This window comes from Passer montanus, unplaced genomic scaffold (genome assembly GCF_014805655.1).
Source record: "Passer montanus isolate IOZ18808 unplaced genomic scaffold, ASM1480565v1 scaffold45, whole genome shotgun sequence".
In the NCBI taxonomy this organism is placed as follows: domain Eukaryota; kingdom Metazoa; phylum Chordata; class Aves; order Passeriformes; family Passeridae; genus Passer; species Passer montanus.
Window position 1 is genome coordinate 345,377 of NW_024369373.1, and position 14,227 is coordinate 359,603.

Genomic DNA, 14,227 nt, shown 5'->3' on the forward strand with positions numbered 1-14,227 from the left:
TGCAGATGAAGGGTTATTTCTTTCCCATGACCACAAGAGATAGAGACTGATAAAAAAAGAAAAAAAAAAAAGAAAGAAAAAGAAAGAGATAAAATAAAAGCCCATAAGGCTGAAACTGTGGGTTCTGGAAGAGAAAGAAGCAGCTGAGATGTCCTGTCAAGTGGTGTTGCTGTTTCTGCCTCCGCTGGATGAGTGTTGGGGCTCTTTGCTGTTCCCCAAGGATGTAATTAGGATGCAGCATGGTGGGTCTCCATTCCTGGAGTTTCCTGGAGGCCAGCAGCTGTCCAAGGGGTTTTTTTTCCTTTTGTCTTTTCAATAGGCTGAGAACTGGGAGTTTGCAGCTTTTCCTTACTGTCACAACAATTTTCTGCAGAGAGAAAACGAACAAATCCTGTCGCAAACGGTGAGGGGGAAAAAAAAATCAACATTTATTCTGCAATAATTCTGAATGAAGATGTGTTTCCTGAGGCAGAGAGGAATAATTGCACAGTCAGATGCCAATGCTGTGTTTGAAAGATTCATCCACAGTATTTAACCACATGCTGCCTTTTAAAAACATGGGACTGTGGTTGTGTCAGTGCTATTCCCACCTTTCAATGGAATCCAAAGACCCAGGAATGCTGCATTTGAATGTATGAAGTCATCAAAATCCCTTTCCCCCTCGTTTATCCAGCGTGCTCTGAGGACTTTTTTCCAGCGTGCCTAGAATGAAGCTGTAGGATTGTGTTGTTGGATGCTGACGAGTGGAAAATTGGTTGTTTAAATTCCAGGAAATGTCTGATTTTTCAACTCCAACGGGTTTGTAATTAAGGAAGAATCCAGCTGTCAGCCAGGGGAGGAATTATGAAATGTTAAAATCACTGGGGGCGATGGAGAACAATTAACATTCTCAGCCGTCGGGTCGTGGCTGTGGTCTCCAAGTGAGGGCTCTGTACCTTGCACACGCTTGTGGCCCGTTCCACTGAGGGCTCCTGTGGGATTTGGACACGACCAGAGAACATTTTATTACTTCAGCTCTTCTGGGGTCAGGAAAAAGTCATGGAGTGCTGGAGTTTCTTCTCCTTGAAGTCCACAGTCAGAGGTCCAGAGCCAAGTGAGTCAGGTGATGAGTTTCAGCTCCGTTGGCTCCGGTGGCTTCAGGGAGAAGTGCAGCCACTGAGGACGTGACACGGTGGCCTTGGTGGGAGTGGGATTGTGGAAAAGCAGCTCAAGATCTCACATCAGCCCAGGCAAAACTGAGTATTGTGGTCCAAGGGCTCGGGAAGCAGAGCCAAGCCGGGCTCTTGCTGCTGCTGTGCTGGGAGGAGGAGCTGGAGGAGGAAGGTGAAGGCAAAGAGACAGATCCATGAGTTATGGGGGGTTGGCACGAGCAAAGCTGCTGTCACTGCTCAGCTGGAGCCTGGCCAGCCTTGTGGTTGGGCACAGCTTCTGGTGAGACCCTCTGGGCTGGGCAGATCCTCTGCTCTGAATTTGGGTTACAGCGCCTGGTTCTGTGTTCAGTCCATGGAAACGGATCCTGGTCCTGTGCTCAGTCTATAGAAACCTGGGAAAGACACAGGACCATTGTGCTCAATCCAAAGGCAGCCAACCCGCCCAGCAGGACTCTGTAAGAAGCAGTTTGAGGAGAACTTATCTCATTCTGGGCTGTGACTGTTCTTGTTTCATTAGTCTGTACCTCCAGCCTGGATTTCTACCAGCCCAGCAATCAACACGAGTGTATTGACACGTTTGGAACTGAGGTTTATTTAAATCTGTCTTTGCATTTGTCCAGCTCTGTGTTATATATAATTCTCTGGCACTCCTGTGTTGTGCCCACATTCCCCAAGTGGGAAGCCAGCCTTGTGAGATACAAGTCACACTCATCTCCTGTCAGCTTTAAAAGGTACTGGCTGGAGGACAAAGCAGCTTGGAAGAAGTTTTGATATTATCTGGAAATTAAAAAAAAAAATCCAGGATGTGTTATAGTTGGAAACAATAAGCAGAGATAATGCTGGACTCGGGGATGTGGAGAAGAAGAAGCCAAAAGGTGACCTGGAGGGAGTGAGTGTGGAATTACAGAGAGCACGGAGTGCTAGGAACGATGGCTGTTTCCTGGGACAGCGAGGAATCCACGGACAGGCTGGGAAAGGGGAGAAAGTCACGTGAGTTCTGCTCTGCTGCTCTCGTTGCCCAAGCTGGATGTGAGTTCCAGGGGAGCTCAAGCCAACAAGCTGGATCCCAGCACCCTTGTCCAGATCCAAGTTTCATCTGCCTGACTTTCCTCGTGTTTATATGGGAACGCCTTGGCTAGTGTCAGCACTTCTTGAGATGTTACAAAACCAGGGGAATGGGATCAAACCTGGTCCAAACTGATCCACCAAAGGTCAACCCTACAACACCGGGCTAGGAACTCAAAGGTGAAGCCTCCATGTTCCCTCCTGCTGCTCCTGAGGTGTTGGACCCCCACCCATTCCTCTTGTCCCTTGAGGATGCCCCACAGGAGCTCTGAGCCTGCAAGGGCTGTGCTGGACTCCCCTCATCGCTCTGTTCAGCTCAAGTGAAAACCCCAAGACAGGATGGGATTGCTTTTCCACTCCTGAAGAGCCCCAGGCCAAGCCAAGAGGCAAATCTTGGATGCTCAGGTTTGACCCTTATGAAAAACGCAGAGTGAGCTGAGAACTTGGGCTCTGAACCTGGACGTGAGCCTCGGCTCAGATCTGCTGATACCAGTCCTATCTCTCTTCTGGGGATGACATAAATATTTAAGTGTGCTCAGCCGGGTGTTTTTGTGAGGAACAGGGATAGTTTGGGATAAGAAGATGAGTCATGATTCTGAGATAGTGCCTGGCTGTTACTGGAACACTATACAGTGAGTCTATATTAAGGAACAAGATGAATAATTATTTAAGGATGAAAAGCCACATTTCTTCATAAAGAGAAAGTGTTAGCAGCTCTGTGACTCTCTCCTTTCCAAGACCAAGAGTTTCACAGAAAAGAAGTGATAAAACAACCAAAAAAACCCAACAAAAAACCCCAAGAAACAGAAAGTGTGTCTCACGTGCAGGGCCAGGAAACAAAATTCCTATTATTTGCTTCTTAGATAGAGATGTTTTGGTAGAGAAGAGATAAAGGTGTATATTGAAAAAAGATAAAGGTGTATATTGAGAAAAAACTGCTGTGGCCAAGGCTTGATGAGTATCTTGAATTGGGATTGTTCAGCCTGGAGAAAAGAAGGTTTTGGGACGATCTAACTGCAGCCTTCCAATGCCAGGAGAGAGATTGTTTATAAGGAATTGGAGTGACAGCACACAGGGAATGGCTTCCCACTGCCAGAGGGCAGGGATAGGTGGGATATTGGGAAGGAATTCTTCACTGTGAGGGTGGGCAGGCCCTGGCACAGGGTGCCCAGAGCAGCTGTGGCTGCCCCTGGATCCCTGGCAGTGCCCAAGGCCAGGCTGGACAGGGCTTGGAGCAGCCTGGGACAGTGGGAGGTGTCCCTGCCATGGCAGGGGAGTTGGAATGAGATGAGCTTTAAAATCCCCACCAACCAAAACTATTCCATGATTTTATGTTACATTTTCTAACCTTCACTGCTCTAATTTTTGAACCCATAGAAGTTGTGAGTATCAATTAATTTCACAGGATACAGAAAATGCAGATGGAACAAAACCTTGTGCATTTCTTCTGGGAAGGGAATGCAGAGGCTGCTGTGGCTGAGCTGGGCACCAAGGGACTACAGACACCTGCTGCTCTGAAGGACAGCCTGAAATTAAATCTTGTTGATAATTAACCACCTGTGCCAACTGCTTCATAAGGATAGGAGAAAACACAAGCCCTTAAAATAAAGTTTAGAAATAAAACAACCTCCTCCCGCTTCCATCAGAGCAATCCTCGGCCCTGCCCGCTGGATTCCCGAGATGGGAGCAGGATTGGAAGCAGGGAGATGACATTACACACAGCCTGTCAGCACACACTTCCAGAGCCCAGGCAGAGCAGGACAGCCTTTCTCGTAACAGGTGGAAAAATGTTTTGGAAGCAAAGCTTTGGGAAGAGTTACAGCCGCGGAAGACGCCGATTCTCTTTGCACTTTGTCAGCCGTGTTTCCGATGGGTCCCGAGCTCCTGGCTCATCCTCTGGGATGGGATGTCGGATAAACAGGCACTTTGATGGAGCCTTCCTCATCCCCAGCCAGGGAAATGCAGGATATAAAGCATGGGAGAGCAGGTTCTGGAGTGGGTGTAACTTGGAGAGGCTCCACAGCATCGGTGGGGCTGTGCTGATTCATCCAAGCTGAGAAATCCGTGCTGGAATTGTGGATGTTTCTCTGCCTTGCTCTTGCGGAGGGGTGGGAAAAGGAAAAAAGAAGTCATAATGAGGATGGACTTGTCATGGTTTTGAACAATGGCCTTGGAAATTCCTCTTCTGGTGGCTGATGGGGAATGCCACTCCTCAGGGGAGCAGGATCCTTGTGGAGTCCTTCCCACTCAGGATATTCCATGACTCCAAACCCTTGGGTGGCTCACAGGTGCTCCCTGGCACAATTCTGGGTGGCTTTGACCAACCTTTGTGTGGGGAAAAAAAAAAAAAAAAGGCAGCAAATGAAAAGGCTATGAGATTGATTTAGCTCCCTTAGGTCAGTAATTACCAGGGATATGATGTAGGCTATATTGTGGGAAGATATCCATGATTAATCCTTGGAATTCACCACCACAAGACACCACTGAAGCCAGAGGAGTTGCTGATTTCAATCCCAGCCTGCAGGATTATGTGAGCAAGGTTGTGTTTGATTTGATTAGTTTGGGAAGAGCTCAAAGCCACAGCAGCTTGGATGAAATCAAAGCTTACATGTTTAGTGCAGGGCTGAAACCTGAGCCAAGGGCTGCAGGGAAGCCAGGGGAAGTTCTGACAGGTTATTCCATAACTTCCCAAACCGGGGGTCCTCCTTGGAAGTGCGATACCACACAACAGGAAAAACTGCTGCAGAAATCCAGCTGGGGAATCACCCAGGACCGTGCAGACTGAAACTCAGCTCGGGAGGTAGAAATCCCTTCCCTGCTCCACAACTTCCCAAGGAAAACCAGGGGATATTTGCTAACACTTCTGCTTACCCCAGCCTCCCCCAGCAGCAGATCCGTACCGTGCTCTTCAACTTGACCTTGGCCAGGAGTGGCCAGGAGGCTCTGATGGATGGACAGAATCCTCGCGTGTCTCCTCAAGCCGGTTCCCTTCAACAGGTGTTTGCTGTGTCTGAGGCTCCTCTGTTTATAGAATCCCTGTTCCATTTGGAGGGATGAAAAATATCGCTGGCTTTTATTGTAAACAGCCTTCGCTTCTCTTAAACACTGAAAGGAAAGGTTACAAGATTAGTCACAGGCCTCTCCCCCCGCCCCAGCAGCACCACCGCGCTCTGCCTGAGCTCCCAAAACCCAGCCCAGCCAAACCTGCCCCGGGGCTGAGGCTGGGGCCTGGGGTGGGTGTGGGAAAGGGGGAAAACCCTGGGTCCAGCCCTGTGTGGGACCCCCGCTCTGGGTGAGGGGTGTTTGCAGCCTGGGGGGTCTCTGGAGCTGCTATCAGCTTTCACACACAGGCTGGGATGAGTGGCCAGGTTTTATCTTCCCTTTGCTGCCAACAAGTCTCATTTTGATTTCCTTCTTTTTTTTTTCCTTCCTTTCTTTTTTTTTTTTCCCCTTTATTATTTTTTTTTCTTTGACTGAAAGCTCCATCACGGAAAGCCAATTTTTTATAATGACAGAAGCAGGGCCAGGGATCTGTGTCAAAGGGCTGAGGAAGCACCACAAGGGCTGGCCTGAGCTTGGTGCTTGTGTAAGGTGAGTTTGGGGAAAAGATGGAAAGGATGGATAGGTTTGGGAAGTAGAAATCCAAGCTGGAAGCAAAACTGGGTGGCTTTGCAGTGACCCTAACGCAGACAGAGCTCCCCAGGACTTTCTGCAAGAGGCTGGCCCATGGATGGAAGGAATTTTCCACATTAAGGCCATAAAACATTGGCACAGTTTGCCCAGAGAGGTGGTGGATGCTCCAAAATTCAAGGTCAGGCTGAACAAGGAGCAACCTGATTTAGCTGAAGACGTCCCTGCAGGAAGGTTGGACTAAAAAACCTTTAAAGCTCCCTTCCAACCCGAACTAATCTGATTTTTCGGCCATCCCCAGCAGGGCAGCCAGGCTCAGGGCTCAGACTGGCCCTGGGGATGGGGATAAATGAGCTCTGTGCAAAGTCCTGCAGCTCCAGAGGGGCACGAGCATCTTGACAGGGCCTCTAACATAAGGCATGTGTGTGTGAGCCCTGGCATGAATCATCAGGGCCTGGAAGGGAGCTTTATTTAGGATGCAGAGTCAGAGAAAATTCCACCCTTGCCCCGGGAGTAGGGGAAGGCAGGTGTTTTTTTCCATAAACTGTCCTTAGCCCTAAAGTTAACGGCCATAAATTAAAGCAGCAGGGGAAGAGCAGATGTTGCTCTGGGAATCCATGTGCATGGAGGTGAAAACTGGAGGGTTTTTTTTCTCCCCCTTTTTAAACCCAAATCCAAAGAAATGTCATACCTTTTTCCTTTCTGGCTGACAGCTCACACGGTGCTGGGAGCTGCTGCACCTTTCCTTCCCACCCTGCTGCCTGCACTGGCTCATCCCAGCAGGGCAGGATGCAGGAATCCCAAATCCCACAGCCCCTGCTCCCCTCTGGGTCTGGGCTCCATCTCTGGAGTGAGCTGCAAGGGATTTGTTTGTTAGTTGAAAGAACGCCCCCAGTACTCTTGATGAGATCTAATTCTCCCTTTTTCTCCCTAAAATCACTCAATTTCTGCCCTGGTGAGCACTGGGAGCCTGGAGCCCAGAATCACCCGGGCACATCCCACTCTGTGATGGAGAAGGGGGAAAAGTCCCTTGTGGAAGAATTCCCTTTGCCTATGGCAGGAGGCTGGGATGGGATGATCTTTAATGTCCCTTCCAACCCAGCCCATTCTGTGATCCTCAGTTCCTCCTTGGACCTTATTTCCAGGCACTTTTGCAAGCAGATTTGCCTCTTTCCTGTTTGTTTCAACTCACAGATCCTCCAAAGCAGGCGGGAGGAAAAAAAAAACCAAAACAAAACAAAACAAAAAAAAAAAAAAAAAAACAAAAAAAAAAGGAAAAAAAAGAAAGAAAAAAAAAAAAAAAAAAGAAAAAAAAAAAAAAAAAAAAAAAACAAAAAAAAAAAGGAAAAAAAAAAAAGAAAAGGAAAACCAAAAGCCCTGGGGCTAAATTGAAGCCATTAGTAGCCTCGAACTGATGACAGGGCAATAAATTACTAATTAACCTTCGGGGCGAGTTCAACACCTTGGGGATAAGTGTGAAAACACGCAGTAATAAGCCCTGACACGGGCAGGCAGCGGCGGCTCCCGCCGGGCCGGGCGGGCAGCGCTGCCTCGGATTTGCGGGAATTCTGCACGGATCAGGGAGCAGCGCAGTGGGGACACGGGGCTGGGACCTCGGACCTCGCCTGGCCCCACTCCTGAAAAAAAAAAAAAAACCAAAAAACCAAAAAATCCCTGCATTTCTGCCTTGTTTTGCAAAGCTGTTTCTTCCTCGGGTGTCCGGTTTGGTGCAGCCACACTTAAAAAATAAATATATATATGTGTGGTAATCACATAATGCAAAAGATTTTTTCTGTCTGTAAATGCAGATGTATGGATATCTCGCTGTGATTCCAGGAGCAGGAGAGCATGGCAATTATCCCAACCTGAGCCCGGTCTCCGCAGGTTTTCTGCGGTGGTTTGGATTTTGTTCCCCAGCAAGGAGGGGGAAATGCAATCCTGACCACCCAGGGAGAGCACAGAGCTCTGGAAATGTGAACACGGCGGGGACAGGGAGCTGTGATTGCAGGGGGCTGTGGCAGCAAGAAATCCTCCTCTCTGTCCTGGGTGATGGTGAAGAGGCAACACACGCTCCAGAGAAGGGCAAAGCTCTTCCCACACCAAAAAAACCCCAAACATCCAAACTTCCAACTTCCTTGCCCTAAAGAGCAGCCCAAAGCCACCTCCACTTGCACAAGCAGTGCCCTGAGACCCCCCAACTTCTCCTTTTAATTTTTATTTCCCCTCCTCCCGGGGTGAACATTTGCAAGGTTCAGTTTTTGGCATCCTGCTGCTGATGGAGCAGGGGGCTGTGCCAGCAGTGCTGCACCGAGGTCCTTTCAGCTGTAATGGTGTCTGACAGTTCTGAGAGCAGATATGGCTCAGCTAATCATATTTTAATAGCCCTGCCTTGTAGGGAAGGACTGGCTCGGAGTGTACCCAGTAATATTTTAATTTCTGAGCTCTGATGAGCATAATTTTGAGCAGGTATTCAGTTTCTTTGTGCTCTAAATCGTGCTCCCAGATGTTCGATGCCAACGGGCTCTAAAGAGCAACTGCACAAATATAATATTTAATACCCCATGTCAGTTTGGGTGTTCCACTCAATTTCCTGGAGAGATCTTTAAATTCATCTTATTTAGCTTGAATACCCAATCAGTTCCATACCCCAGCTCTGTAATTCCACATAACTCAGTTCTCTAATTTCTGGGATGCAAATGTAGAGCAGATGTAAAAGGGGAGTGGAGGGAAGGGGGGATGTTCCTGCACTTTCTGCAGAGCTGGTTATCAATGCTGCTGGGCTCAGGGGAGAAAAAACCTGTCAGGATTTGCAACAAATGCAGCCCCAGATGCTTTGGACCCTAAAGGAGTGTTTGGAGAGGAGGAGGGACATCCCTAACCCTGAGAAATCAGCCTGCTGGGGTGCCCAGTTCATGATGGAATAAATGCTCCTGTCCCATTAAGCGAGGCAGGTGGAAAGGGGCACTGAGATTTCAGGGTGCTGATGATAAAGGTGAATTTGTGGCTTTCTGGGTGGTGGGGTGGGCTGGGAGTCAGCTGTGATCCCCTGGGATGTCTCTGAGGCAGCAGGACCTCGTTCCTTGCTGGTTCCCCTGGTGCAGCACAGGATGTTCCTCTGCCAGTCCGTGACCACCAGCTGCCTCTTCACCTTTGGGTAACCTGTGAGTGACCTCTTGGCTCAGCTGAAACACCTCCAGCCCCCGTGCTCACAGCTCCTGGTGTTATCCTGGGGTTATCTGTGCAGTGGGAATCAGCAGCAGAGCAGAAATGCCCTTTCCATGCTCTGGTTCCCATCTCCTGCTCGCTGCTGTCCCCACACCAACCCCAGCTGTCCTCCAGAGAATTCTGCACCAAACCCATCCCAGTTCTCTGCCAAGCCAGCCCACAGGGATCAGAACGGGGGCTGGGAGAATCCCAAAGGCATGGGAACAGACAGGCCACTGACATAACCCCTGCAGCAGCCCCAAAAACGCTCTCAGGGCTGGAAATTCAGCAGCTGCCACTCACAGCATCATCCTTCACCACGGGCTCTTTGAACACAGACGAGTTATTTGACCTTTTTCTTTCTGCTTTCAAAAGAAATACACTAAAAATGCAACCCTGGCTGCTGCTCCTCGAGCACAACTGACCAAGCACCATATATAGAATCAACGAGGGACAGCCACACACTTCCTTCCATGATTTTAAGCAATTCCCCTTCCTCCAGCTCTGTCCAAGCTGCATTAATTACAGGTTTCTTTGGAGAAAATGTGATTAACCTGCCCTCTCCTCTTTTCCCTGGTGTTCTGCAGCAAGCCTTGGGTGCCTGGGGGCTCCTGTGCATCTCCCAGCCTCGGTGGGGATGGGGATGGGAGGCAGAGGAAACAGGAGCTATTTCCTCACAGAGTTTCCTGCTCCTCCCAGCAGAGCAGGCCCAGGTGGTCAGAGCTCCCTGTGAACACTCAGGTTAAAAAAAAAAAAAGAAATCCTCACTTTCTCCAGGCTTCCTTGCCAAAAATAAAAAAATGTATTTTTGCTGACTGACCTGTGGGAAATGAATTTGTAGAAAAACTTTTAAATAGCATCTAACTGTAGTAGTGTAAATTACCACATCTATATTGTCTCACCCTTGTCATGAGACTAAAAATAAAACTTTTTAAAACACCTCTCAATTGCCCCATCTCTAAATCAAAAAGAAGTAAAATCCAACACTGACTCATCCCACTTCTTCAGTTTAAAGATCTCAGCAGCTTCAAAGGCTGCATCCTGATCTTTGGGTGTTTGTCCTGGAAAAGCTTCAGAATATGAGTAGGTGAATGTTTATTTCTACCTGTTGGCATCTTTAATAGCCCAGGAGTTTCTCCCTTTTCTCCTCCCCAAAAACATTTGCCAAAGGACTCCTTGGAGATGTGCTCAGTGTTTAGCAGCCAAGTGTAATGCCATGAATGTATTCATAGAACATTAAAAAACCCCAAATTCTGTGTTTTATCTGATATAATCACAGTCTCTCTCACACATGGACAATGTGGATCCTTCATGTCATGTCCTTAGTAAAAAAAAAGTCTTAAAAACATTTTTTTTCTCATAATTCTTTTTATTTTACTGGTTAAACCACTTGTGTTCTGCCACATAAAAGGAGATTCCCCTTCATCTGTGGCCATGCTGATTGCAAAGCCTGGGAGATCTTCAATTAAATCACTTGGGCTTGGTGTATTCCTTTCAGAGAAAACCATCAAAATAGCATTTGTGTCTCATTACAGCTACATTATCATCTTAGCCCTCTTGTATTGCTTATTTTCATCCTCTGAGTGAAGAGGCAGACCAGGATGGGGCTCAGTCCCTCCTGCAGGGACACTGGGAATGACAGGATTTCAGGGGAGATGAACCCACCAGAACTGCCCACTCCTGTGCCAGGAGACATCCAGATCCTGGGGCAGGGATCTCCTCCTAAAGCCAGAATTTATCTTGGAATACGAGAAAAGGCAGAAAGGGAGAAGGAAAAGGCATCCCTCTTGGGTTTCTGTGTTGAGATGACCCCGAGGTGTTAGAAAGTCTTTTTCTCCCAGACCCACGACCAAAGAAGTCAAGATTCATCAGTTCTGCTTTTCAAGGTTGTTTATTTTTTCTATCTATTACATTCTTTCTCTGACCTGCTGAGATCTGTCCAGCAGGTCTGTGTCTGCCCTTGGGGTGGTGCTAATTTTTATACTAAGAACTACGTGTACTTTATTTACAATAATTTTCCAATACCTATCACCTATGTTAGACAGTCTGTCTCTACTCTAAACCAATCCAAAAGTGTCACCATCCCAGCAGAAGGTGGAGGACAAGAAGAAGGAGAGGAAGGACAGGACATGCCCAGATTCTTCCATCTTGCCTCTTGAACCCCCATTCTAAAACCCCAAAATTCTACTTTTTCACTCTGTGACAAATTAACTATCATTCTGCTCAAACTCTTGCGGCTTGTAAATCTCCATACAAAGCTGGTAATTTATTCCATGAGCTAAAATCAAAGGCACAGGTGTTTTTGACTCCATGCCAAGGTCTCTGAGCCCCTTGCCAGGGTCTCAAATCACCCAGGGCAGCCAGAGAATGTCCTGGGTCCCAACAACCTCCCACCCGTGGTGGCCTGGGACACTCTGAGTGATGTGCTCTGGGTTATTCTTCTTACCTGGAGTAGGATATTGCCCTGCTTTTTCCTGCTGAGCTCCCTCCACATCCCCCAGGTTCAGTGTGGGTCTGCAAACTGGGAAAGGATCAGGGCTGGGTCCCAGAGACCCCAGCTGGTCTCCAGTTCTGGGATATCAAAGCTTCAGGATGCTCCAAAGCCACACTGGTCACTTGTCCATGGTCCCTGCAGGACCATCTGTGGTGGCCTCAAAAGTCATTTATTTTTCCTACTCAGAGTAAACACCCTGCTGAAATTGTCACTGTGATTTAGGAGGTGCCAGATTTTCCTGGTAGTGATTTTTAAATTATTATTATTAGTAGTAGTATCAGTATTAGTATTAGTATTAGTATCAGAAAAATTATTATTATCATCATCATCATCATCATCATCAGATCATCATCACCATCATCACAATCACTATCATTATTATCATTATTGTTGTTATTATCATTAATAATAATAATGTTTCATTTCATTTCATTTCATTTCATTTCATTTCATTTCATTTCATTTCAATTATTTCATCGTCATCATCACTATCATTATCATTATTATTATTGTTATTATTAACATTATTGTTCGTAATAATAATAATGTTTTGTTTAATTTAATTTCATTTCATTTCATTTCATTTCATTTCATTTCAATTATTTTTATTTTTACCTTTATTTTTATTTTTATTTTCTTTTGTGACACCTCCCTCTCTATCTCTGGAACGTCACTTCAGTTTTCACCACGGATCTCCCCAGGACTGGAATATTCTGTTGAATTCTGAGCTCTGTGTCTCCAGCCTCCCCCAGGTGCTTCCTCAGAAAAAGAAGAAGACAACAAAATTATCCTTTTCTTTCACCCAGGACCCATGTTATGCACTGAAAATAGAAACATCATTTTAAATGAGCTGCTTAGAGAGACACATTCACCTAAATCCAGATGAAATCACTTAAATATTTTGAAACTGGCAATCTCATATATTTTAATTATAGACTGCAGTGATATTCTGCTGAAAGCAATTACATTGCAGCTCTTCCCGCACACATGGGGAAATCCTGGGAGTTGTAATTCACAATGACTTCAGCATTCAAGGCATCACGGATGTTTTTATTAAAAAATCCTTTTTTTTTTAAGTGTTTTACAACAAGGCAAGAGGTTCATTGCTGTGGACATGGCCTCATTGAATATGTGAGGGGTAATTTAGGTAGGTGAAGGTGGGCGTGTTGGCTCCTGAAGCAGAAACACAGGAGAACAACGTTTTCCCCCCACTTTTTGAACGGCCTCTTGTTTTTGCTGGGAAAATGACCCAGCCCTGCTTCGTCAGGACTTTTTAAAACTTGCCACGGCCAGCAAAGATACTTCTGTTTAAAACCAGAGAAATTCTCCCCTCCATAGCTCCAAATGAAAGATATCTGTTTCCCTGGCTTGGACTGGCCAACGAGCGGGGCTTGCTCCCGTGTGGTGGAGACGCTCAGATCCAGTTCATGCTACTGATACCCCTCAAAATTCACCAGGATGAATGGGGCCTTTTGTCGTGAGCGAAGAAACGGGCAGGAATCACAATAATCTCTTTCTAGCCAGGCTTCTGTAGCGTGGGGTGAGGCAAGGGCGCTGCAGGAGAAGGAAAACAGCAATTTCTCCGCGGTTTCCGTGGCGTGCTGGAAGCTGAGGGAGACCTTCTCGCACGCAGCCCGAGCACCTCGGGCTGGTCACTGCCCTTGATTCCATTCCAGCCCTTCACTGATGTGGACTGGGGACCATGAATCGCATCCTTCACATCTCCTGGTAGCCCTCAGGTGAGGGGAGGTGGCAAAACATCTCCCGGAGGCTGGCGAGGTTTTCCGCGTGCTCCGCACGGCAGAGCCGCTGCTCGGGGTGAGAAGTTACACTTCTTTCCTGTTATTCTAGAACTAAGTGCTTTGCACATTTGGGAAATATTATTAAGTAATAGTCTGAGTGACGGGCTGTGGTCGGAGTTAATTTCTTCCAGTTCTCCAAGTGTCTAATTACACTTTCTTCGGTGCTAAGTGGATGGATTGTGTCGAGTGTGCAAAGGCCTCTTGTTTAAATTTAAAACAAAACACACACAAAGAGAAAACCCTCGGTTCATCAGTGAAAGCCAGGACTAGGGACATAACCCAAAAACCTTCTGACAGCTGTGGTGGTTCTGCACATCTTCCCCCAAGTACCCTTGGAAGAGCAAAACCCACCGGGCAGAACATACCTGGTAAATCAAATCATCCCTTTCATACAGATCCTGTATTTCCCAGCTTAAAGCTGAGCCTGGCTTTAACTTAGACCCAAGAGAAGACCTTGTTAGGCAAACACAGGCAGACCCATTTTTTTTAAGGAGTTGTTCTCCACTTGGCATCCCTGTGGAGGGGACCCTGTGTCCCGCTCTCCATTCCCAGTCCAGGCTGGAGGGCTCTGGAAAGGGCTTTGGGCTGATGTGTTTGATCCCAGATCAGGGTCAGGGCAGCAGAAGATCCATGGAATCTCCAGCTGAAAACAGGGATTTGGTCAGACCTCATGGCTGGGGTGTGTTTGGAGAGAATCTGAGCACCTGTTGATGGTTGATGGAAAAGCAGAGAGGTTTTACATGGAAACAGCTCTCAGCAGAAGGACAAACTCCGTTTGGAGGGAATTTCCACCTCTGCTGTGGCCAGTTTGGGAAAACCCAAACACATTATTTTTCTGGTTGTGATTTAAAATTCCCTGGGATGGGGATGGCAGGGGAGAA